The sequence below is a fragment of the Danio rerio genome, chromosome 4 (assembly GCF_052040795.2).
Source record: "Danio rerio strain M-AB ecotype USA chromosome 4, GRCz13ab, whole genome shotgun sequence".
Lineage (NCBI taxonomy): Eukaryota > Metazoa > Chordata > Actinopteri > Cypriniformes > Danionidae > Danio > Danio rerio.
This window is the reverse complement of record NC_141024.2, coordinates 28748151-28772744: the sequence shown is the minus strand read 5'-3', so window position 1 is coordinate 28772744 and position 24594 is coordinate 28748151. Positions and strand designations below refer to the sequence as shown.

Below are 24594 nucleotides of genomic sequence, written 5' to 3'. Positions count from 1 at the left end.
TCCTGGTACTGGATTTGCCAACGTTACCAAGGAATTGTCATTGGCCCTGTCAGAACAGAAGTCTGTTTCTCTAACTACTATATTACTACTTTCTTCCACGAGATTTAAAATTAAAGAGCCAGTAATTAATTTGCTCAACAGTTTTATAGTTTTGATATAAGACTGTAAACAGTTATATGGAACAGAGAACAGGTCAAAGATGAGTTTAAAAGCAAGCTAACAATACTGGGCTGTTGAAATATATTAGCTGCAATGCTAACACAATATGCTCACAGTTTTAGTATTTAATATTTATGAAGCTAGTATAAACAACCCACAGCTGTTATTTTTATATAGACTTTTGCTTTGGGTGTCATGGTGGCACAGTGAGTAGCATGATCACCAAACAGCAAGAAGTTTGCTAATTCGAGCCTCTGCTGGGTCAGTTGGCATTGTGTGGATTTTGCATGTTATCCCCATTTTGCGTGGTTTTCCTCCGAGTGCTTGGTTTTCCCCACAAGTCCAAAGACATGTGGTATAGGTGGAATCCCCTGCGTAAAACTTATACTGGATAAGTTGGTGGTTTATTCCGCTGTGTCGACCCTAAATTAATAAAGGTACTAAGCCAAAAAGAAAATCAATGACTTTTCCAGTTTGTTTGCTCACTTGCGTCTGCTTTCTTTTACGTGTGTCGTACAGTTCATTTACTTACTCGTGCCTAACTGCACCATTTTATATTGAATTGTAATTCGTTTTGTGCGTGTGCTCTACTCTTGTGTATTTTATACTAACTTTTGTTTGGATTTTTGCTTTACTTCTTGGTTTTACTTTGCACATTTGAAACTATGAAAATCCTGAAGTAATCAAAAATGCATTGTTGAGAAAACTAGAAAGGTTTCCTAGGATTATAACAAAGACAGTCAGAGACTCAGAGGGCTAGAAGATATACATTTAGAATTAAAATCGGCAAGTCAGGTGAATATTTACAGGGATAAGCAATTCTTGACACAGCAAGGGGAGTCAATCTCATCCTTAAAAAACTTCCATTTAACTTGCAAGAAAAGTGGATCACTTATAGAGCCAAATTCAAACAGGATCACCAATACTATTTCCCATCATTTGGCTTTTTTGTGTGCAATTTGTTTGTGAGCAAGCAAGGATAAGAAATAATCCTAGTTTTGCTATGTCCAGATTTTAACAAAATACCTGTGTCAGTAAGGAAATCCGAAGTGTTAGCCACAGTTTTAAATTCCAAAAACAAGCTATTTCCTGAACAGAAGATGCTGGAACCTAATATGCAATGTCCAATTCACAAAAAGCTACACCTATTGTCAAAATGCTTTGGATGTAGAGCAAAGTCTCTAGATGAAAGAAAAACATACCTCAAAGGTCTGTCTATCTGCGTCAGATGCTGTGGTTCCAATAAAGACATAGCAAAAGAATGTAAGGTAGCTGTTAAATGTAGAGAGTGTAACAGCTATTGTCATGTCTCAGCAATGCACCCTGGACCTGCTCCCTGGGTAGAGAAAACCCAGTTACCGAGCAAGAGCAAGGCGAGGAGTCTGTAACAGACATGTCATCAGATGTAACCAGAAATCTGCAGTGAAGCTCCCAGACCAAAATCACATTCGAAAATCTGCTTGGTGGATGTTTATCTATTTGATTGTCCTGATAAACCAGAGAAAATGTAAGTGGTTCTCGATGACCACAGTATCTGGTCTTTAGCGAAGTCTCCTTTTTTCATGTTGTTTGGAACCAAAGCAGTTCCTTGCCCTTATACTCTACGCACATGTGCAAATACATTGAAGACAATGGGTAGAAAAGCAGACAACTTCATTGTCAGGTCACTTGATGGAAATACAGAGGTGTCACTTCTAAGGCTCTTGGAATGTAATATGTTGCCTGAGGATTGAGATGAAATTTCAACACCTGAAGTAGTGCGGTACTTCTCTCATCTCAAGATGTGATCTCCCTTTGATGTAAATGCTTCGATTCTCCTCCTTCTTGGAAAGAAACATTTTAAGTGTGCAAAAGGCCACAAAACAGTACAATGGACCCGGCAACATGCCGTATGCACAGCATCAGGGAAATGTACTTAGATGAATCAAACCACTAGGTAGCTCCCTTGCCATTCAATTAACCGCACGAGCCATAACAAAATAACTGAGACCAAGCATTAAAGCGCATTAATATTCTGCAATACACACTAGAATAAAAGCCTGAAATGGCTAAACATTTTGTGTAGTTCATGCAAAACATGTTCATCAATTAGCATGCAGAACTCACTCCCCCACTTCGGCCTGATGAAGAATGCTGGTATTTACCGAGAGGGTGGTGTTCGATTCCAATGCTCAGTGTGAAGACATTTCTTTGAATGACACACTTCTTTGTGGAACATACCTAAACAACAAGTTACTTGGAGTCTTGATGCATTTCTTAAAGGAACAAGTCGCAGTCACAGCTGATGTAGAGCAAATGTTTTAATGCTTTAAGGTTAGGTAAGATCACCAAAATTTTCTGAGGTTCTTGTGGTTTAAAGACAATGATCTCTCAAATTAGAGTACTGATTGGCAGTGCATGTTTTTCAAACAGCCTATAGCCAGTTGTGGCAATTTTTGGATTGAGATAGGCAGCAGATTGGGGAGGAGTAAGGTGTAGAAACCAAACAGTTTGTCTATAGAAATATTTATGAGGACAAATGTTTGGTCTCTGTCTCCAGTGCAGCTGAAGCCATCAGTCTTCTGAAAAACACCAAAAACATCTTGTCTGAGTTAAACATCAGACTTTACAAGATTTCGTCAAATAGCCATCAAATTATTGAAACATTCCCTGCATCTAACAGAGCAAATGAACCTAAGGATCTGGATTTTAAATGTTTGCAAAAAGATTCAACACATCTGTCCAAGACTGAAAGAGCTTGTCAGAAGACCCATGGGGAATGTTTATACTGGCCAAATAAAAGATAATTTTATCAAAGCCGGCCAGGTTAAACCTCCTTGTCCAGTGGTGAGTACCATTAACATTTCGAATGAAGTTCTGCATTTAAAATTCATTACTGTTGTAGTGGTTACCCCAGAAATGCCATATTCTGTTAACATTAATAGATTCAGGATTCTCTGGAAACTTCATTTCACAGTCATGTCTTGATCAGCTCATGCTCCAGCGTCAACACCACAAACACCAAAACACTGTAACTTTCCAAGGAAAACCACTAGGATGAGGAAGGGTCGGGTATTTTTCTCCTACTATAATACTCTAAATTGGTCGTCTTCATCAGGAAGAACTGAGCTTTCTTGTAATGGAGGAATCCACCGCCGTTATCCTGGGACGTCCATGGCTGGCAGTCCACTCTCCAGAAATCAGGTGGGAGGATAGTGAAATTTTCCGCTGGAGTCAGAATTTTATGGATAACTGTATATTACCTGTGAAACACTGTAGCACTCAGTATCTGTCTTTTTCTGTCACTGCATCCAGTATTGAGAACCTGACTGCTACTTCCCATGTAGATATCCCACCTGATTATTTGGGGTTCCAGGATGTATTTAGCAAGCAGGCAGCCAACAAACATCCACCCCATTGGCCATGAGACTGTGCCATCAACCTACTGCCTGGAGGTAAACTCTCTAAGGAGTGGATCTAACCCCGTCCATCCTGGACATCAAAGTGATAAAGAAATATGTTTCCGAAATGTTACAGCAAGGATATATTCGATCATCCACCTCACCGGCAGCTTCCAGCTTCTTCTTTGTGGACAAGAAGGATGGGGGTTACACCCATGTATTGACTATTGAGCTCGACTCTCACATTGCTCCCTAGCCAAATCAACTTCCCCTCAGCCCAGCAGCACTAGAAGAACTACAAAATTTGTGATGGAGATGAGTTGAAGACTGCATTTATCACTCCCACTGAGCACTATGGATATCGGGTGATGCTGTATGGCCTGTCCATCTCACAGGCAGTGTTCCAGAGCTTCAGAAATAAGGTTTTAGACAATTCCTTCAACAATTGTTCATTGTTTAGATAGATGGCATCCTCATATAGTCCATGAACCTCACCGATCATCGTCTCCACGTCTCCCAGGTCCTGCAATACTTAAGAAAGTACCACCTGTATTTGAAGATAGAAAAAGTGCAAATTCCTCCACCCTTCAGTGACATTCCTGGGCTATATCATCATCCAGGAGGATTTCCAGATGGACCATGGCAAACTACAAGCAATCTGTGAGTGGAAAGAACCTCTCACAAAAAGCTCCAATGATTCCTCAGCTTCGCAAATTTCTATAGGAAATTTATACTGGATTAGAGTTTCATCACTTCACCATTAACCTCCCTCCTTCATGGCAAGCCCAAAGCCCTAGCATTGGACCCTTTTGCCCACAAAGCCTTCGAAAAGCTCAAGGAAGCTTTTAGTACAGCCCTTCTCCTGCAACACCCCAACCCGAATGCTCATTTATGGTGAAGGTGGGCGCTTCCACCAAGAGAGTAGGGGCTGTACTATCACAGATCTATCACTGTTCTGTGAGCCTCCATGCCTTTACCTTTGCGCAATCTTTTCTAAGAAGTTTTCGTTGGCGAAGCAGAACTATGATATCGGAATAGAGAACAACTTGCCATCAAACATTGGACAGGGAGATACAGAAGGCCACTCTCCAGCAACCTGCTCCACCGGGCTGCCCAGAAGGTAAAATCTACGTACCAACCAGGGCTTAAAGGGGTGGTCCACTATGATATCATACTTTAAACTTTAGATGCTTAATGTAGCTGTGTGAACATAAACAACATCTCTGAATGTAAAAAGTTCTAAGTTCAATGCAAAGGGAGATCTTGATTTTCACAGAGTTAGCTTAGCAAAGCCTACAATGAACAAATTTTGGGGACTACAAAAAATACTTCTGCCCCCTTTGAGATTACAAAGGTTCGTTTAATGTGCACACAAACTGCGCAGCTAGGGGCCGTGGCAAGAGGCGCTGTAACGTTATAGCAGAGATGAAGCTAAAAATGCGTCCAAACACTGCTGTTTCCACAGAGTTTCTTCTGTTTCTGTATTTGGGCTTCCAAAGGACATGACACAAAGACAGAAGTGCTTACATTTCAAAATTAATTATGTTCCAGAGAATTATAAAATACATACCAAGCATGATTTGACAAAACAGCTTCCAGAATCTCTCCCAGTTCAGTGATGGATTTGGCTAAAATCTCCTTAAAGCAGAAGCTGTGAACTACAACCTGTAAGTGTTTTTATTTGTTAAAATTGATCATGACATGTACAGTGTCTAGCGTTAACGGTATGCTGTAGCAACGATGTAAACAATGGAAAATGCTGCTTTGTGGTCAAACGATTTAGCTACAAATTCATATTTATCAGTCAAACTGCTGTAAACATACACACTCCACCAGCACGTTCTTGTCTCTTACTCTTATGTGTGTGCGCGAGTGCATTGATTGTCTTCAGGTAGATTTTCCATGCGTTTCACATCTCAGATAATGTAGTCGCAAAAGATATGTGGATGATTCATATTACTTACACCTGCATATTCCGGATATATGTGAAAGACGTCGTGTAATGCATAGAGTTAAAAAAAAATACAGGATAGCTCACCTGACTCGTGGTAACAGCAGAAAAATAAATTAAGGCTCACACAGGTAGCATCACACATCTTGTGCTTGACAGTCATTTTCATGTTAGCTGAGTAGCTATGTATAATCAAAGTGAGATATATGGAAAAATAACGCGATTTCCTTCAAGTGAAACATAAGTACAGATTGCTTTGCATCTTATAAACACAACCAAGCCTTAAAATTACATTCTGGACCACCCTTTCAATTTGTGCTGGAACACACCAGGGGCCTCATGTATCAACGCTGCGTATGCACAAAAACTTTGCGTACGCTAGGTTTCACGCTCATGTTTGGATTTACTAACGATGAAATGAACGTAAGAATGTGCGCAGCTCCACGCCAACTTCTTGGCTGGCGTACGCACATTTTTGTGCGTGTCTGTTTTATTTCCATTGGCGAATCCTAGAGGCAGTTGTGTTAAATTGAACTCTACAAAGTCTTTGAGCTGCGGTGCAATGGCAGCTGTATGACGGGTTCATCTGCATGTTTACCAGGTATATAAGGTTTCCATACCATGCAGTTGACCAGCCAAACATTAAAGCGCAATTTGCAGCGGTCGCCTGTTTTCCCAATGTAATCGGAGCAATCTACTGCACACACATTGCTATAAAGGCACCATGTAAAGATGAATTTGCATACAGGAATCAGAAACATTTCCATTCAATAAATGTGCAAATAAATTATGATGCACAGGCTTATTAATGATTCCTACTTGTCTTACTCGTGATAAATAGTGGGCAAAATCTGATATGTAGTGGGAAAAAAAAAGAATGAGTTCGAACATCTCAAAACGTGATACCATGCATTTTACGAGCTGCACCACTCAGGCTGTTAATGGCACTACAACAGTTTACACCTATAGATCTCACTATTTCTTTTTTTAATCCATTCGGTGCGATGTTTTGGACCCAGCTGTGTTAACTGCATCAGCTAAACTTCCCCCTCTATTTTTTTCCTTTTTTTATTAATTCCGGAGGCTAACTTGCAAATCATACATTTTTTCTCTGGTCTACCTTCGAAAGGAGCACCTCCAATTCACATTCTGTTCAAAGTTTCTCTTCTTGCTTGCGTTTGACATTACTTTTTCATTTGGTTTTGCCAATGTAGAGTTATTAGCATATTCATAGGGGGGAGGAGGCAGGGAGGGATTTTGTGCTCGTGCATGCTCGTGCATTTTACGTTCAATCTGATGTACAAAAAATATGCGTGGGATTCAGCGTACGTGCTGTTTCATACATCTGAATTTTTTTTCTGCGTACGCACAAAGCTGTAAATGTTTTAGGCCCCAGATCCGGATCCTAAACCTCTGAAATCTAATCCGGCACCTTATTTTACCAATCCCCTTTCTCAAACGCACTCCTCCATCCGCTGTTCACTTTCACTTTCTTCCACGACACCCCGACAGCTTTTCACATACGTCCGTGACACCTCTACATCCCCGGGTAACATGGTGGATCCGTTACCCCGATCTATTCCGGGACCACCGAATTCACAAATTAAGCACTGGTACCAACATCTATGAGAGAAAATCTTCTGGGCATGACATCAACTTCCGGGCTCTAGACACCCAGGCAGCAGAAGGACCCTCTCACTCATCCAAGCTCGATACTGGTGGCACAGTATGACCCGGGATATCATTAGGTTCGCCAATCATGCTCAGTCTGTGCTATGTCTAAAACTCCTCATCATTTGCCCTCAGGAAAACACCTTCCACTACCAATCCCTCGAAGACTCTGGTCCCACTTCTGTGTTGACTTTGTGACAGACCTCCCAAGCTCTGAAGGTATATTTTGTATCTTAGTAACAGTGGATCATTTCTCTAAAGCATGCAAACTAGTTTCCCTCAGGGGTTTACCCAGTGCATTTGAAATCGCAGAGTTACTATTCCATCATGTCTATCTTCACTATGGTATCCCTGAAGAGATTGTGTCGGACTGGGGTTCTTAATTCATATCTAATGTATGGAAGGAATTCTTCAATTTGCTTGGTTTCACTGTTAATCTCTCCTCGTGTTATCATCCCCAGACTAGTGGCCAGACTGAGTGCAAAATCCAGAAGATCAGATGGTATTTCAGGTCATACTGCCACCAGGACTACTAGGTCACTAAAACAAATTATAAATAGTTGATTTTAAATTATAACATTTTATTTAATGATTGAGAGGAGAAATATTGAATAAAGTTAATTTATTTCATAAACATAGTGTTTAAATATTAATAATAAATAGAAAATAAAGTAAGCTTGACTTGGTAGAGGTCTGAGGTTAGCTCCGCCCCCTTGCATGTGTGTGAGAGCTGCCGGTGACGGAGAGTCACTTTGATTAATCAGCTCGAGCAGATTGAACAACATTAAACACTTTAAAACAGCAGTTTAGATAATTCAAATGATCTGAAATCATATTGTTTCGGTGATTGACTGAGAAAAGCCCTAAAGTTTCAGATTTTAAGGATAGGAAGCTGACAACAAGTGATAGAAACGAGAGAAGTGCGAGCGGAGTAACGTTACATTAAATCGCCCGAGACAACAGAAAACTTATATTTAATCAAGACACATTCTTCTTTATTCTCCCTGTTCATCTTTATCTTTCCTTGGCTGGGTTTTTTTTTTTCGTGTGTGTGTGTGCGTGTGTTCCCCTTTCGTGTTTCTGCTACAAAATCCCGATCTGTCACTGCCGTGGATGCTTTCTCGGTGGTCTGCACATGGCGAGCCACCCTCTTTGAAAGATCATGCCTGGGAGTAAATTAATTCATTGCACTTTGAACTGGTAGGACAAAACATTCTTGCACTTTTATTCAATTTTGAATTTTTCTCTATCTGAACTGATTTTTTTGGATTTTTCACATCGAATTAATTTTCACATCCATTAAAAATGGAACTAAAAGGAACTTTTGAGTGTTGAACATTGAACTTGGACTCTGAATTACTACTTTTATTTTATTTTTCTTCCTCATTGTATATGATTTGTGAAACTGAATTTGTCTGAAGTGAGTTTATCATCTGAAGTGTGGTGATTTCATTATATATTTTATTGTTTTATTCTAGTATTCATCAAACTGAACTGTTTTGACATTTATTTATTTGTTTTATTTTGTTTTCCTCATCTAACTTGCTCAAACAATATATTTACCTCAGTTATTTAGGTTTATCTTTGAGTCTGACTTATTTGACTATCTAAAATTGGTTGTTATTTCTATACACTCTTTTGAGCTAATTAAAATCTTCTGATATCTAGTCCTAATAAGAAAATAGCAAATACTGTAAAAATAACACAATAGAAAACGCATCAATAACATAGATAAGGGTTACAAAACACATATACATTGCCATGTACGTTACTTTGCCTACTCTTCAAGAGACAATAATATTAACAGTCATAAAATACAACGTTTAAATAGACTGAGTGAACTAACCTTTACTGAGGTCTAGCACAATTAACTGATTAGTTAGTCCACTCTTATTTATAACTTTCTCAGGTAAGGGGACATCTGTCAGGATATTGATAATAGTGGTCATGCTTGGCTGGATGCCTTATTAATCATGCCTGGCTGAAAAGTGACCTTTTTCTGCAGTCTGTGCATGCTTCTAGATCTGTCTTTTGTCAAACCAGATGCCATACATCTTAGCTTCTAATCTAATGACTTTTCAAGCTGCGTTCCACTATAGGTTGAATAGGTTGTCTTTTGTATTCCAGAACACACCAGTAACCCACTAACAACCAATTAAAACAAAACACATTCATTACTACATAGCAAAAAAGCAATGATTTTGTCTCCTTTTCTGAAGGTGATGTGGTCTAAATGTAGTCCAAGTACACAGTATGGCTTCACGATTCTGGCAAAAATGTGAATCTCAATTATTTTTTTTTGCTTAAAATCAAGATCACAATTCTTTCTCACGACTCTGTAAATATAAAATAAAAGTTCATGTGATTAGCCTATTATTATTGTTAATTCTGGTTATTTTAAAGTAGTTGGGGGAAAATGCGTGGATGTTGTTGCTTTATAATCGTGGCTTGAAAATGAAAGCTATAAATGCATTTATTAAGCCAGCCTCCCAATCTCTGAGTGTTGTTGTGTAAGTGCGCAGAAAGGAAGTTCAGCTTTATAGTAGGGTAGAGACGGTGCTTTCGGGTTACATAAAACAAATATTTGTTGAAACTTATAAAGCGGCTTTCCCTGCACTTTATTGACAATCCAGATTTTTTTTTTCACATCTCTTATAAATGTTACTGTTTAAATCAGATATTTAAACACATTACTAACAAATGAGGTTAACAAGAAATCTTGGAGGGGCGAAGCAATGGCGCAGTAGGTAGTGCTGTCCACGCAAGAAGGTCGCTGGGTCGCTGGTTCGAGCCTCGGCTCAGTTGGTGTTTCTGTGTGGAGTTTGCCTGCATTGTTCTCCCTGCATTCATGTGGGTTTTCTCCGGGTGCTCCGGTTTCCCCCACAGTCCAAAGACATGCGGTACAGGTGAATTAAGTAGGCTAAATTGTCCGTAGTGTATGAGTATGTGTGTGGATGTGTGTGTGGATGTTTCCCAGAGATGGGTTGCGACTGGAAGGGCATCCGCTGCGTAAAAACTTGCTGGATAAGTTGGCCGTTCATTCCGCTGTGGCAACCCCGGATTAATAAAGGGGCTAAGCTGACAAGAAAATTAATGAATGAATGAAGAAATCTTGGAGCAAGTTTTCACAGTAAGTCAATTCATCTGAATCTAAATGAACAATTCAGAGTCTAAGCCACCCATGGACATTTTGGTTTCAATTTTACATATCCTGTAATAAAAAAAATAATGTTATCCTATGATATTCAGTATTTGGAAAAATCTGATCATTGAAATAAACAAACTCAAGGTAAAATTTGACATCTGAGATACTAATGTTACATTTTATAGAGACTATATATATGAAGATATTTATTATTATTAATTTAGCACTGCCCCTGCATGCAAACATAACTTCCTTATCTGCAGCCCTAGTTTAGTATAAAAATGTCATTTAAAAAATGTTAAATTAAATGACTAATTATGACAATATTTAGTATTAATTCAGAGAAGCTGGATAGTTATGTGTATAATTTGTGTTTAAAATTCAGATATTTTGCATAATAACCCAATTTTTAAACTAAAGTTTGTTACATTTTCTAACAATGGCACATGTTTAATGGTTTGTATGAAATATGGTGTCAAATCTATATGAAATATGGGGTCACTTGCCTCACAGCAAGAAGGTCACTGGTTCGAGCCTCGGCTGGGTCAGTTGGCGTTTCTGTGTGGAGTTTGCATGTTCTCCCTGTGTTCGCGTGGGTTTCCTCCGGGTGCTCCGGTTTCCCCCACACTCCAAAGACATGCAGTACAGGTGAATTGGGTAGGCTACATTGTCTTTAGTGTATGAGTGTGAATGAGTGTGTATGGATGTTTCCCAGAGATGGGTTGCAGCTGGAAGGGCATCCACTGCATTAAACATATGCTGTATAAGTTGGCAGTTCATTCCGCTGTGGCGACCCCAGGTTAATATAGGGACTACGCCGAAAAGAAAATTAATGAATTAAATACTTCACAGTTTTTTACAATGGCTATGACAGTTTTTTCAATACATTTAACAAGTATCCTAAACTTTTAACATAGTTAGCACAACATCCCTCTTCGTGGGCTATTGACCTTATTCTCCGCAGACGAGCGGGCACTGCCATTTGAATCTTTTTGGCACGAGACTTCCGGTCTCATTCACTTCCATTCATTTTTAGACATTAAAAACTGCTCGTTTCGCTGTTTGATGTTGCGAACTGATATTTCCTTGTTATGTTATTCTACTTGGTCTGTATAGTCATGCAAATATTTGTTTGTAGAGCAAGTAGTTTGACCGTTTTTTGCCATTTATTATTCCTTGTCATTTCTCCCATAGGCGACTGAAACGGAAGTTCTAAGACAATCAGAATTTCACGGTACGGTAATACCTCGGTATGAATGTCACGGTACGGTATTTATTGAATCATTTACAGGAAAAAACAAAACTTATGAAAATACTCCAAAAAAGTGCCAAAAGTGTCAATGACATACAAATTAGCCATCTATCTGTAAGCTTTGAAACAGGAACTTCAATTTTAATAACAAAAAATTATTAAACCATGTAAAAAAATAAAGTTTCAAATTAGTATTGTTGAAAACTCATCACATTCAACATTTAATCACACTCAGCCCATCTACCCAGATGAGAGCTCTGCTAGTCGGACTTCTCATCAAGCATCTCCCGCTGGATCTAATCTCACTATATTTATTAAACGGGATATTTCATTTATCTTGTTGTCTTTATCTAATGACATATTCCCTGACTTTGGGCATTGGAATCTATTACTTGTTCTCAGGTAACGTGTTTTGGCTGAGCGCAAAGATAAGTTAATGATTAATGTAACCATGTACATTCTGTATATTGACTGATCGCTTGCCTTTATTTCCTATAATGTATAAACTTATTGTATGTTATACTTTTAAAATGGCCATTATCGATTCTTAAAACTGATACTCAGCAAAAGAGAGGCTGTGTTTCGTATTTTCACTGAAATTGAAAGGAGGCAGTTGTTATCGGCTCCGTTTTGTTATAAATATCCACACAGTGAAGATGACGCTCATCTTATGCAGCACGGCGCCTCAACATTTCTGCTGTCTAAGTTGCTAATATTAAAATGAAAATAGGCAGTTCCTTAAATAATGTTTACATTTTATTGTTGAGAGTGAAACAACGAAGCCAGGGTGATGTGAATGAAGTTATAAAGTACACTGTTCCCTTTGAAGATTTACCCGTGTCCTCGGTATAATCTGCTTTTCCATATCAAACTGAGAAGAAGAGACTGCAGCCTTGATCAAACTTGCGAAGTCTGAACTTACACGGAGATAATGCAGGACTGAACTGTGCGTGTAAAGCAGGTCACACACCAGAAGCGACGCTCGGCGGCGCGCCGCGCAGCGCCATGTATTTAGAATTCTAATCATAGGTTTCTATCAGGATACACACACCGGCGCCGCAAGTTGGCGGCGCCCGGCGACGGCTCAGGACGCAGTTAATTTTTCAGCCGCGCCACAGAGCGCCATCTGATTAGTTTCATGTTAAATATCATTCGAATGTGCGCGTCTGGTGTGCGATACTTTAATCTGTCATGTACGCGCCGTGTCGCGGCGCCGAGCGGCGCTTCTGGTGTGCAACCTGCTTTAGAGTTTTCCAGCTCTTTTCATCCCCGCTTCTAGCAGCACACTCCATTTCCGCATTACTGGATCTGTAGCGACAACAGACCGCAAGGGATGATGGTCAAGCATGGGCTGATGGCAATTGTAGTTTTCGCTACCTCCCGTTCGCTTCAATCGCCTGAGCAAATTTTCTCAGAAGACCTATAGTTTTACCGAGTCATGCGACTTCGGTAATATCGAAAAAAATTAATATTGCGGTATGACGGTATTTACAATACCGTTACATCCCTAATATATATATATATATATATATATATATATATATATATATATATATATATATATATATATATATAGTTGAATTCAGAATTATTAGCCCCCTTTTGAATTTTTTTTTCTATTTTTTAAATATTTCCCAAATTGTGTTTAACAGAGCAAAGAAATTTTCACAGGATTTTCTATAATATTTTTTCTTCTGGGAAAAGTCTTATTTGTTTTATTTTGACTAGAATAAAAACAGTTTTTTATTTTTTTAAACACCATTTTAAGGACAAAATTATTAGCCCCTTCAGGCTAATTTGTTTTTCAATAATCTACAGAACAAACCATCATTATACAATGACTTGCCAAATTACCCTAACCTGCCTAGTTAACCTAATTAACCTAGTTAGGCCTTTAAATGTCCCTTGAACCTGTTTAAAAGTGTCTTGAAAAATATCTAGTCAAATATTATTTACTGTCATCATGGCAAAGATAAGGTAAATCAGTTATTATAGATAAATTATTAAACTATTATGTTTAGAAATGTGTTGAAAAAATCTGCTCCATGAAAAATAAACAGGAGCGCTAATAATTCAAGGGGGCTAATAATTCTAACTTCAACTGTATATATACATATATCACAACTGATTCCCATCTAGAAAAGACTCATGTGTTGAGGTTTTGGTAATAGCCATTACAGTGTTTTGCAGTAAACTACTCTATAAACCTGGAGTTTATTAGTACATACAGTAGATATACAGTACAGTACAGCATTTACATACACTGTGACTAATTACTTTCAGAGAGTCATGAAGTTGGAGGCCAATTAAGTACCACATGAAATTATGTATGTTGACAAGGCTGGGGATGTTGCCGTGGGAGAAACATAATAGGCCAAATGGCCACAGTTACAATGCCCGCCCATAGAAGATATCAAGTATAATGTGGATGAGATCATGTGGCCAAATGCAGAAGACCGGGCAGAAAAGTACATTACTTTGTTTTTTTTTATTATAACTGCGGTGCTTTTTCTGTGTATCTTGCAGTGATATCCTTTTGCAAATAAAGTCTGTAGCAATTCTGTGCCTGTATTTTTACATAAACTGTAAATTTTATAAAGCATTTTCTTCATTTTTTGTATTGAATTTTTGCTGTAAAAGAAAGAAAATGCATGCATTTACTAAACCCAACAAAACAAAACTGTAGAGATGCTTTAAATATAAGGGCAGAGCAGACACATAAAATAATGCAGTTTATGTAGTTTCAGCTGATGATAATGTTTTTTTGTCAATGTGTTATGATTGACTAAATGTTTATGTTGGAAGAGAACATGTGTTAGTGTTTAGAATCATTATTTGATTTTAAAACATGTTTGCAGTGATTTGTTAGACATGGTGTAGTGTGTTAGTTTATTATTGTATTTTGAAAAGTAGTTTAGAGGTTTAGTTTACAATGTGCAATTTTGAGCATAAAATTAAACGTTTTGCAAATTGTGTATTTTGAGTGGGTTGGTGCATTAAGAGTTTAGCAGACTTGTTAAATGTATTAAAAAACTGTCATAGCCCTTATAAAAAAACTGTAAACAATTCAATTGTGTCAATTAAAACAAAATTATGTGACAGAAATGTCTAAAACTCCACTGCATGCCTTTAACTACCCAGTAGTTTTTGGTTGTTGGGTATATTTTCTTATTATCGTTATTATAATTATTATTATATTTTTACTATTATTTAATTTAAACAATTAATCTATGATCTTGGTAGATCTTATGTAAAGGGTAAATGTTCTTCAGATAGTGAACTTGTAATTTTAAGTTTCTACAGTTAAATACACAGGAAATTATTCATGAAAAAATTCTGAGCATTTTCAGCAGGGCCCAAATACTAGTAGAATTAAATATTTAAAAAGTAAAAGCTAAAAGACGCACAAAAAATGCAAAAAGTAATGCAAGTAAACCTCTACCAGCAACTGACAAAAAATCAAACAAATCAACCTTGGAAGAAGAAAATAACTTAGAAAAATTGGATTGCTTGGGTTCAAATAAACATTCAGGCTTCATGGACTCACCTCCCTCTGAGTCACCCTGCACTCAGTTGTTTAGAGTCCTTGAGTATGTGTTGTTTCACATAACTGCAAAATTGTTGAAAGACGTGTCCAGCTGATGCAACTCTAATGTTATGCACACAGAAAAAATTAAATGTTACAAGATTATTTCTGTTCAATGTGTTACCATTAGAAATAAACAACCCATAAAAAGCGCCTCGCCTCTCTTTATACAATCCATAATAGTACTGATGATCAGTATAGTACAGGTGTCTTACCTAGTATTGGAATATTTTCCTGTAGAGAATTTAAAAAAAACTCAAGAGAAACTGAGGCTCTGAAGGTGATGAACATCACATACAATTTGTATAATTAAAAATGTTAAGGAAATAAAATATCTATGGAATGTTGTAATAAAAACACTTTTTTTTTATTTAACATTGTTAGCAGCTCAGCCCTAAAAATGCATCTTTGTGATAATTAAGATGCACAGGGATCAGCAATCATAACTAACCATCTTTATAAATTTTAAGTAAAGGGACAGCCAAACAAATGATATATTACTTCACATTTGTTATAACCCATTACAAAATTTGGTTACATATTATTTTAGAAATTTATATTTCATTGAAAGTTTTAGTGAAAATGAATAAATATATAATGCTATTAGTTCATGTTGAAATTTTATTATACCAATATAAAGGTTTTCTCCAAGTCTATCACTTTAAAAATAGACAGGTCTTTGCATTTTACAATCAGAGAATTTTCTTGTGTCCTTTTTACTTGCTATACATTTGAAGTTGCTGATGACAGTATTAAAATACATGATGCAAGATAAATATGAACATTGAGAAAGAGCCATCTTCGAATAGAACTAACAATTTAATAATGGATATAAAAAAAAATATCTATCTTACTTGAGAAATATCACATGATGTGATATTGCTTTTTTTAGCAAAGAACCTTGTCTGATGTAATGCCTGCCAATAGCCAATTGCAATATCTATCATGTGTGCATCATAGATAGTGCATCTCTAGTCGAGTGATAAATAAATTGAACAATTAAGACTGGATAAATGCTTTCGTACTCTGAAGTATATTGCTTTTCAAAACATGCATTGTAGCTTCTACATATAGTTATTTGTTTGGTTTCCACGTTGGCAGGCCCTTCCAGCTGAGAGCCCAACAGCGTAATGAACCGCCAACTTATAAAGCATATGTTTAATGCAGTGGATGCCCTTCCAGCTGCAACCCATCTCTGGGAAACATCCACACACACTCATTCACACACACTCATACACACCGGACAATTAAGCTTATCTAATTCATCCTGTAACAGATGTCTTTGGACTTTGGGGGAAACCGGAGTAATATAATTACAAGAATAATTAATTAATAAATAAAATTAAATCCTCTAAATGAAAATTTCCGAAAATTCATGAAACATGCATAAAAATATCACATGAAAATATCAGAATGCAACATAGCTGCCTAACAAGCTACCAATACCTGCCAACTAGTTTGGGGTTTTCCCTGGCATAAAGCACGCCTTTTACTATGCTTAAAAGTGTCTGTTTGTCCTTCATCTCAACTTTGTGTTCTTTGTTCCACAACCCCCGCCACACAGCTTGCAGAAGATAAAAAAACGGTTGTGTGGCTTAGGAAAGACCTGTGCTATAGCTCCCTTTACTGTCTTTGAATCATCTGTAAAAAAAAAACACTGGAGGGCCTGCCTTACCATGCCCTGCAAAGGCATCTTTTTTCATTAAGGACAGCTTCAGTCTCTGATTAATTTTCTTCTCATCTCATGAATGTGTTATCACTATGTGAGTGTCCATCGATAAGCATTTTAACTGAGATGTCCCAAAATTTAAACAAACAACAGTATAAGCCAAGTTTATTACAAAAATAGTAATAATTTATAAATCTTTCAATGCTGTTCAAATGTTTAAGATCATCATCATTAGGTTTTTTGCTCATCAAGGCTGAATTCACTTTATTTAAAATACAGAAAGCTGCAATATTGTGAAATGTTAAAGAAATTGAAAGTAATTTATATATTTTATTGTATACAGACAATCCACAATCAACAATCAATCCTCTCCTGAGGGTGATTGAAGATAATAAAATAAAGATTAAAAAAGGAAAATATAAAAAATTAAATAAACATCTTCCGTCCTATTCTGGGTTATTGTTTGTTTTTCTCTTCTCCACATGATGTCGCCATTTTCCACAGTGTTTCTGTTTGGGGTTCATTTGTGTTAATCTTGTTCAGCTGTGTCTTGTTAGATTAGCCTATTTATTCTACACTCTTGCCTTCCTCTGTCACTTGGTTTTTAAGTTTGATTTGCTCTTGCCTTTGCTTTAAGTTCTCTTAATCCCCTTCGCTAAAGTAGGCATACCTTTTGCCCTGTGGTTAACTTTATTTTTGTTACCCGCTTGGCTACAGTCAGTCATGTGAGTTTATGTTTTTACCTGGCTGATTTTATTTTTATGAAGTTGAAATTTTTTTAAATTATTTTTTTTCATATAATTAACTTTACCTTGTGGAAATATAAATGTGTATAATTGAATTTGAAATGATCAATCTGTTAACGACTCTGCCTTTATCTTCAGGTGATACTTTCAGGCCAAAGAAACCCATTTTGTTGATTAACTCATCTGGTCATTTGCTGGCCAGGTTTCTAACACCTATATGCTGTTCCAGAATATTGCAGTATGTACTTTTTATACTTTCTGTACTGGAGACTCCAAACACCAAGAAAAAAAAATATTCTGTTCAAACAATTGTCATTAAAGTTTTGACCAAACTATGTCACAACTATAGAAGCCTGTTTCTGCCTGGTAATAACAAAAGTAAATAATGCTTTAAGTCTAAATTATGATTTAATAACTTGACATTATGACTTGGGTCTTACAGACTTGCAATATAATATCGTCATCGTTGATCACGCTACCCCATTAATATTTCTTAACAAATTGTTACATAATTGTTTTAGAAAATAATTTATATACAGTATGTCACAAAAGTGAGTACACCCCTTCCATTTCTGCAAATATTTATTTATTTATGTCTTTTCATAGGACAATACTGCAGAAATTACTCTTGGACACAATGAAAAGTAGTCTACTTTTAAGTCTCTTGGGCATGGAGTTGACCAGAGCTTCACATGTTGCCACTAGAATCCTCTTCCACTTCTCCATCACAACATCATGGAGGTGGTGGACATTTGAAACCTTTTACTCCTCCACCTTCCTTTTCAGGATGCCCAAGAGGTGTTCTATAGGGTTTAGGTCTGGAGACATGCTTGGTCAGTCCATCGCCTTTACCCTCAGCCTCATTAGCAAGCCAGTGGTCATCCTGGAGGTGTGCTTGAAGTTATTACCATGCAAGAACACTGCTCTGCAGCCCAGTTTCCTGAGAGAACTGCTTCAGTATGTCACAGTACATGTTAGAACTCATGTTTCCCTCAATGAACTGTATCTCCCCAATGCCAGCAGCAGTCATGCAGCCTTAGATCATGACACTCCCACCAACATGTTTAATGGTAGGCAAGACACACTTGTCCATGTACGACTCACCTGGTTGCCGCTACACCTGTCTATGTATGATTTACCTGGTTGTTTGCGAGCTTTTTTGTGCATCATCTTTTGAACAGGTTTCGTACGTTCTAAGCACTGGCAGGCTGACATTGCATCCCTTCAAATTCTGGAGCAATGCTGGATGCACTCATCTATCTGTTTTTCAAAGACAATTCTTGGATGTGATGCTGAGAAAGTGCACTCATCTTTTTGAGCAGGGCAAGGCCTTTTCTGAGAACCTGTCCTCTTAAATTGCTGATTGGTCTTGGTCACTGTTTGGCAGCACAGTTTCAGAGTGTTGGCTATCTTCTTATAGCCTAGGCCATCTTTATGCAAAGCAACAATTAGTTTTCATCAGGGGCCTGTTTCAGAAAGCAGGTTAAGTTAAAACTCAGAGTAGTTTAACCCTGAAATGAGAGAAACTCTGGGTTTTCCGTTTCAAAATGGCAGGTTTGTTAAACTCGAGAAAGCAGGGTAAGTCAAGCCTGTTTCTGAAAGAGAGGTAACTTTAACTCAGAGTCAGTTACTGTGGTAACTTACTCTGTGAATCTAACCTGGTCCGGAGCAGGTTTTATTCTCTAAACTCTGAGTTTCTGTCGGTCTCCTCCCCTTTTTAAAGATGAAGAGGTATTTCTCGCATTAGTCTTACATTTTCACACACCTATTTTAGAGCTCATTTTGGAGATGTGCATAAAAAAGATTGATGGAAACGTCATGATTCACATAACTTTTGAAAATACGCATAATGTAACATGTGCATAACTGAGTAGGTTAAACTTTAATTTGATAAGATGCACATAAACTACGAAGTGCACTTAACAAGTTACAGTATGTACATTAAAAAATGGTTTGTTAGATATGATGATGAAAATGTTTGTGAAAGGACAAACCAGCAGACTGAGCACACTGCAGAACATCTTTAATGCTGTTTTAGTCATTCTAAAATGTCTTTACTCTTTCAGTATTAGTGTATATTATTAATTACCTCCGAGCGTCTGGAGCGTGTCAAGATCTCTGTGTCTGGCTTCAAACGCCCCCACGTGTTCATTGTGTGTCAATTGTCTTCTGAGGCTCAGGTACATTAATTAAATAAAAATCATTGATGCAGCTTCTTCTACCGCAGTAATTCTGTTTTTACTGTTGATATTTGGCGCAAGTTAATCAGGAAGTGACGATTGTGTTCTCTTCGACTCTTCTGATATAAACGCTGCTTTAATTTTTAGGCGTTATTCCAGTTTTGCACAAATTTATGTAATAGCCTATATTTTGATGGAAACACAGCTATTGCCTACATTTTTGTAACACACAGAACAAAGTCACGTACGAGGCTTGTCCTTTTTTTCATAAATAATTAGCTTAACCTTCGACATGCACTGTTACTAGATTAATGGGATTATTATTCTGTCTAAATTATTTTATTACTGCTTACCTTCTTAATGTTATATCAACCTCTATCACTTGATCAATAAAAAGGCAGACACATAACAAATGCACTGTTAAATCTATTAAAACTGATAAAAGTGTATAAAAGTTTAGAAGAAAAGTATAAACATCACACATTACTTTACTTATTTTATTATACTTAAAATGTTTAAATACTTAAAATTAAAAATTACGCATTAACTTGGGCAGCTGTTTTCCCACGCTGTCTCTTCTTCTGATGGTTGCTTCATTTTAAATATATACACTCATATTTGCTATAACTTTGCATGAGCAGATCAAGTTCAGCTGGAGAAAGAAATGCTGATCTCTTTTTTTAAGATGTTGCCATAGTAACTCGTAATATCTGCGCTCCATTGATAATGCCTTTTTATAGTCACGGTGCGCGCGCTTAACTCTGAGTTGGTCTACTCAAAGTTGATTGACCCAGCTCAGATCAGTTATTCTGAAACCGAAAACTCAGAGTTTTTAATCTCTTGGTAAATCAACTCAGAGTTCAAGTTTAAACTCCGAGTTGTTTGAACCTCCTTACTGAAACAGGCCCCAGGTCTTTTGAGAGTTGTTTGCCAAGAGGTACCATGTTTACCTTTCAGTGGAGAGAGTGGAAGAGCTTTTAAACCACATTTAACTCACCTGCTATCTGTGGATACCTGAAACAGTGTAATACAAATGAGTCACATGACAAAAAATGACTAACTGTGCTCAATTTGAACATTTTCACTTAAGGCTGTACTCACTTTTGTTGTCAGGGGTTCAGCTATTATTGGCTGTATGTTTAGTTCTTTTGAGAGGACTATAAATTTAACTATACAAACGTTACACTGACCACTTTTCATTGTGTCAGATTCATTTCTGTAGTGTTGTGCTAGGAAAATATGTAAATATTTGCAGAACTGGGAGGGGTGTACTCACTTTTGTGAAATACTGTTTTTATATATATAAGAAAAAAAAGTATCCTGTCAAGCTGTCTACACAGTATTGTAAAAGTAACATTAATATATCTGGCTCTTTCTGTGAAAGTTCTACTGTAAGTTTTTCTATAGACCTTATTTATTGGAAAGTTTTGTGTTTAATAAACTTATTTATTTCCCTTTCATGTGATCTGTCATGACTGCAGCTAACTAAAAGACCAGAAGTGTGCTACCTGAAGGTCCTGTTTTCAACTACGCCCCCGCCTGCGATTTGCTAATCTCATTATTTGCTGGATCCCATGGTTCATGGCTGTTTCTCAATATGCGTTCTTGCATCCTTGTGTAATGTCATCATCAATTGCCAACGTTCAGTTCCAAAGCTCGAGGCTGCAAAAACGGGGCATGCAAGAAAATTCTCGGATGTGTTCTTGATAGAGGATGCATCCATGCAGACTTAAGCACAAAACTTGCACGAGAAGTAGCAGAAGCCTTTGCGGCTGAATGAAAGAGATGGAACATGCAGCATTTTATACAGGTTTTTTATTAGAGTTCAGAGATATAGCTTATTTGTCTTGAGTTTCCCTAAATGAGACTGAGACATTTTCTTTTCGGCTTAGTCCTTTTATTAATCCATGGTCGACACAACGTAATGAACCGCCAACTTAACCAGCACGTTTTTATGCAGTGGATGCCCTTCCAGCCGCAACCCATCTCTGGGAAACATCCACATACACTCTTATACACTACAGACAATTTAGCCTACCCAATTCACCTGTAGCGCATGTCTTTGGACTGTGGGGGAAACCGGAGCACCCAGAGTAAACCCACGCGAATGCAGGGAGAACATGCATACTCCACACAAAAACGGCAACTGACCCAGCCGAGGCTCAAACCAGCGACCTTCTTGCTGTGAGGCAACAGCACTACCTACTGTGCCACTGCGTCACCTGTGAAAGTAAACATTACTGTAACGAGGAGACTGACACGGAGGGATCCATTATGCAGTATTTATTAATCAAGCTCTCATTTCACACACAATATGCACTAACGTGCAAACACACAACAGCAACAGTCGATGATGGATAAAGACTGGCGATGAAAAGACACATTGTTTTACCAGGCATAGATCGAGGGCAGGCTGCAAGTATCAGAGTCAGTGTATCAGGCGTGGGTCGTGGGCAGGCAGCGAGTATCAGAGTCCGTGTATATAAGGCGTGGGTCGTGGGCAGGCAGCAAATATCAGAGTTCGTATATAAGGTGTGGGTCATGGGCAGGCTGAAGGCGAAGCAGAGTCAGGAACAGGCTGGAGTAATACACGAGGAATCAGGCAGGAATAACGCTCAGAAATGCTGGCCGGGGCTAAACAAGACTTCGCACTGACTGAGCGTTTGGAGCTGGCTTATAAAGGGTACGTGGGTCGTTAGCTAGATTCAGTTCAGGTGTGCTGGATCAGTGTAAGTGGATGATGTAATGCTTAGAAGTCCGGAGATGGTGGCCTCTGCTGGCCAGCAAGGGGAATGACTGGGACCGAGTCGGTGACAATTACCATGAAAATCTTTATAAAGGATTCATAAAAATTGCATTTAGTTTTATTTGTATTGTGCAACATATATTTGTAAGGTATTTTTTCATACTATTTATTGTGAAAAGGGGAAAAACTATAAATCGTCGTATGAATGCTGAAATGTATAAATAATTTTCTGTTAAACGCGTGGTCATGTGACTGTCAGGAAGAACGCATCTGACTTCTCACAGGAGACGTTCTGTTCTCACAGACTCCTCAGTTTGTTCTTTCAAGATAACTTGTCAAGAGTGGTCTCCACAAGAGCACGAGTCCTTTCTCAGCGTTCTTGAAATTAGGAAACAGCCATTCTCTGTTCTCGCTGTCTCCTTAGTTTGTACTTTTCAGATAACTTGGCAAGATTGGTCTCCACAAGAACACAAGTTCGTTTTCAGCATTCTTGGAATTGAGAAACAGCCCATGTGGAACTCACCTTTTAACTACGTCGACTGTGAATGACGTCACCTCCGAATACAAACACGCCCAATAAATTAGTCCCACCCTTGTCGTTTGATTGACAGGTTTCAGTGTAGACATCGGAAATTTAAATGCAAAAGGATTTGCAATTCTGTTTCAGTTTTGGCAGGTTGCATGCACGATGACCAAATAAAGCAAATAATATTGGTACTAGAACACTTGAAATGTGGCAGTCACTGTGCGAATGCAGAAATGTAACGGATAATGCAGGATTTGCAATTGTGTTTGGATGCGTCCACATACTGAAAATGCACCCTATTTGCAATTGCATTAAAAAATGTGCAGAATATCCTTCCGTACATATAGGTGTGAAAATACACAGATTTATTCTTTTACATTTGGCTTAGTCCCTTTATTCATCAGGGGTCGCCACAGAGGATTGAACCGCCAACTTGTCCAGCATGTTTTATACAGTGGATACACTTCCATCTGCAACCCAGAACAGGGAAACATCCATATTCTCTCACATACACTACAGCAGGGGTGTCCAAACTCGGTCCTGGAGGGCCAGTGGACTGCAGATTTTAGGTGGAACTTTCTTTAACACACCTGATTGGGGTTGGAACTAAACTTTGCAGGCCCTCCAGGACAGCCCTGCACTATTGCCAATTTAGGGCCTACTCACACTATGCTATCCGAACCGTGCCCAGGCCCGTTTCCCGGATCGTTTGAGAAGTGTGAATGCGCTGAATCAGGCTCAGGCACGGTTCACTTGGCCGGCCCTGGCCCGGTTAGATAAGGTGGGCCTGAGCACGATTCACTTGGGCTTTGGCGCGGTACGTTTGTAGTGTGAGTGCAAAATGCGCCCGAAGCCCGAAACTGAAAGCGAGACGTGACTTTAAGGGACTTTCATATGGATTTATTAATCATTATTACTTTTCATCGAACGCAAATTGCCCTAGATTATTAAAGACACAAACCCCTCACTGCACTACAGCTGCACGCCTTCAGCAGACCTCCTCATTTCTGCAGCACAAGGGCGTTATGATTGTTTATAAGCGCTAAAAGTGGCGGATCTATTCGGCGAAATATCTGACTGCAAGTCACCGCATCCCTAAGGACTGTTTGGCGAAATATTTGACTGCATGTCACTGCATATTAAACGACTGAAACAATATAACTACAGAAATCTCCACTGTGCTGAGCGAGAACGCTTCTCTACTGAACAGCGCAGCATCAATGACGTAAGCGTGCCCAGGCCCTTTAGTGTGAGTGCGGACCGTTGGGAGGAGGAACAAGCGTACTTTGGCCCGGTTCAAGGCAACTGTACAGTGTGAGTACAGCCTTAATTTATTCAATCCACCTATACCATGTCTTTAGACAGAAGGAAACTGGAGCACCTGAGGGATACTCACGCAAACACAGGGAGAACTTGCAAACTCCACACAGAAATGCCAAATTGTCCCGGAGGAAATCGAACCAGCTACCTTCTTGCTGTGAGGTGACAGCGCTAACCATTGAGCCACAAAGTAGCAGTACACAGATTATGCTTTGTTTTTTTTTAGGGGCCAGGTGGATGGCCATTAAAACTTGAGACTTAAA

The 24594-nt window shown here is 38.3% G+C and overlaps 1 long non-coding RNA gene across 1 annotated transcript; it reads left to right on the top strand.

Moving 5' to 3' along the window:
* The first annotated feature begins 17408 nt into the window (after positions 1-17408).
* On the top strand, positions 17409-20960 carry LOC147844745 (uncharacterized). The gene is made up of 4 exons (XR_015942444.1): positions 17409-17538; positions 17698-17797; positions 18166-19023; positions 20651-20960. It is a non-coding gene; the product is annotated as an uncharacterized LOC147844745 (long non-coding RNA).
* Positions 20961-24594: the final 3634 nt, after the last annotated feature.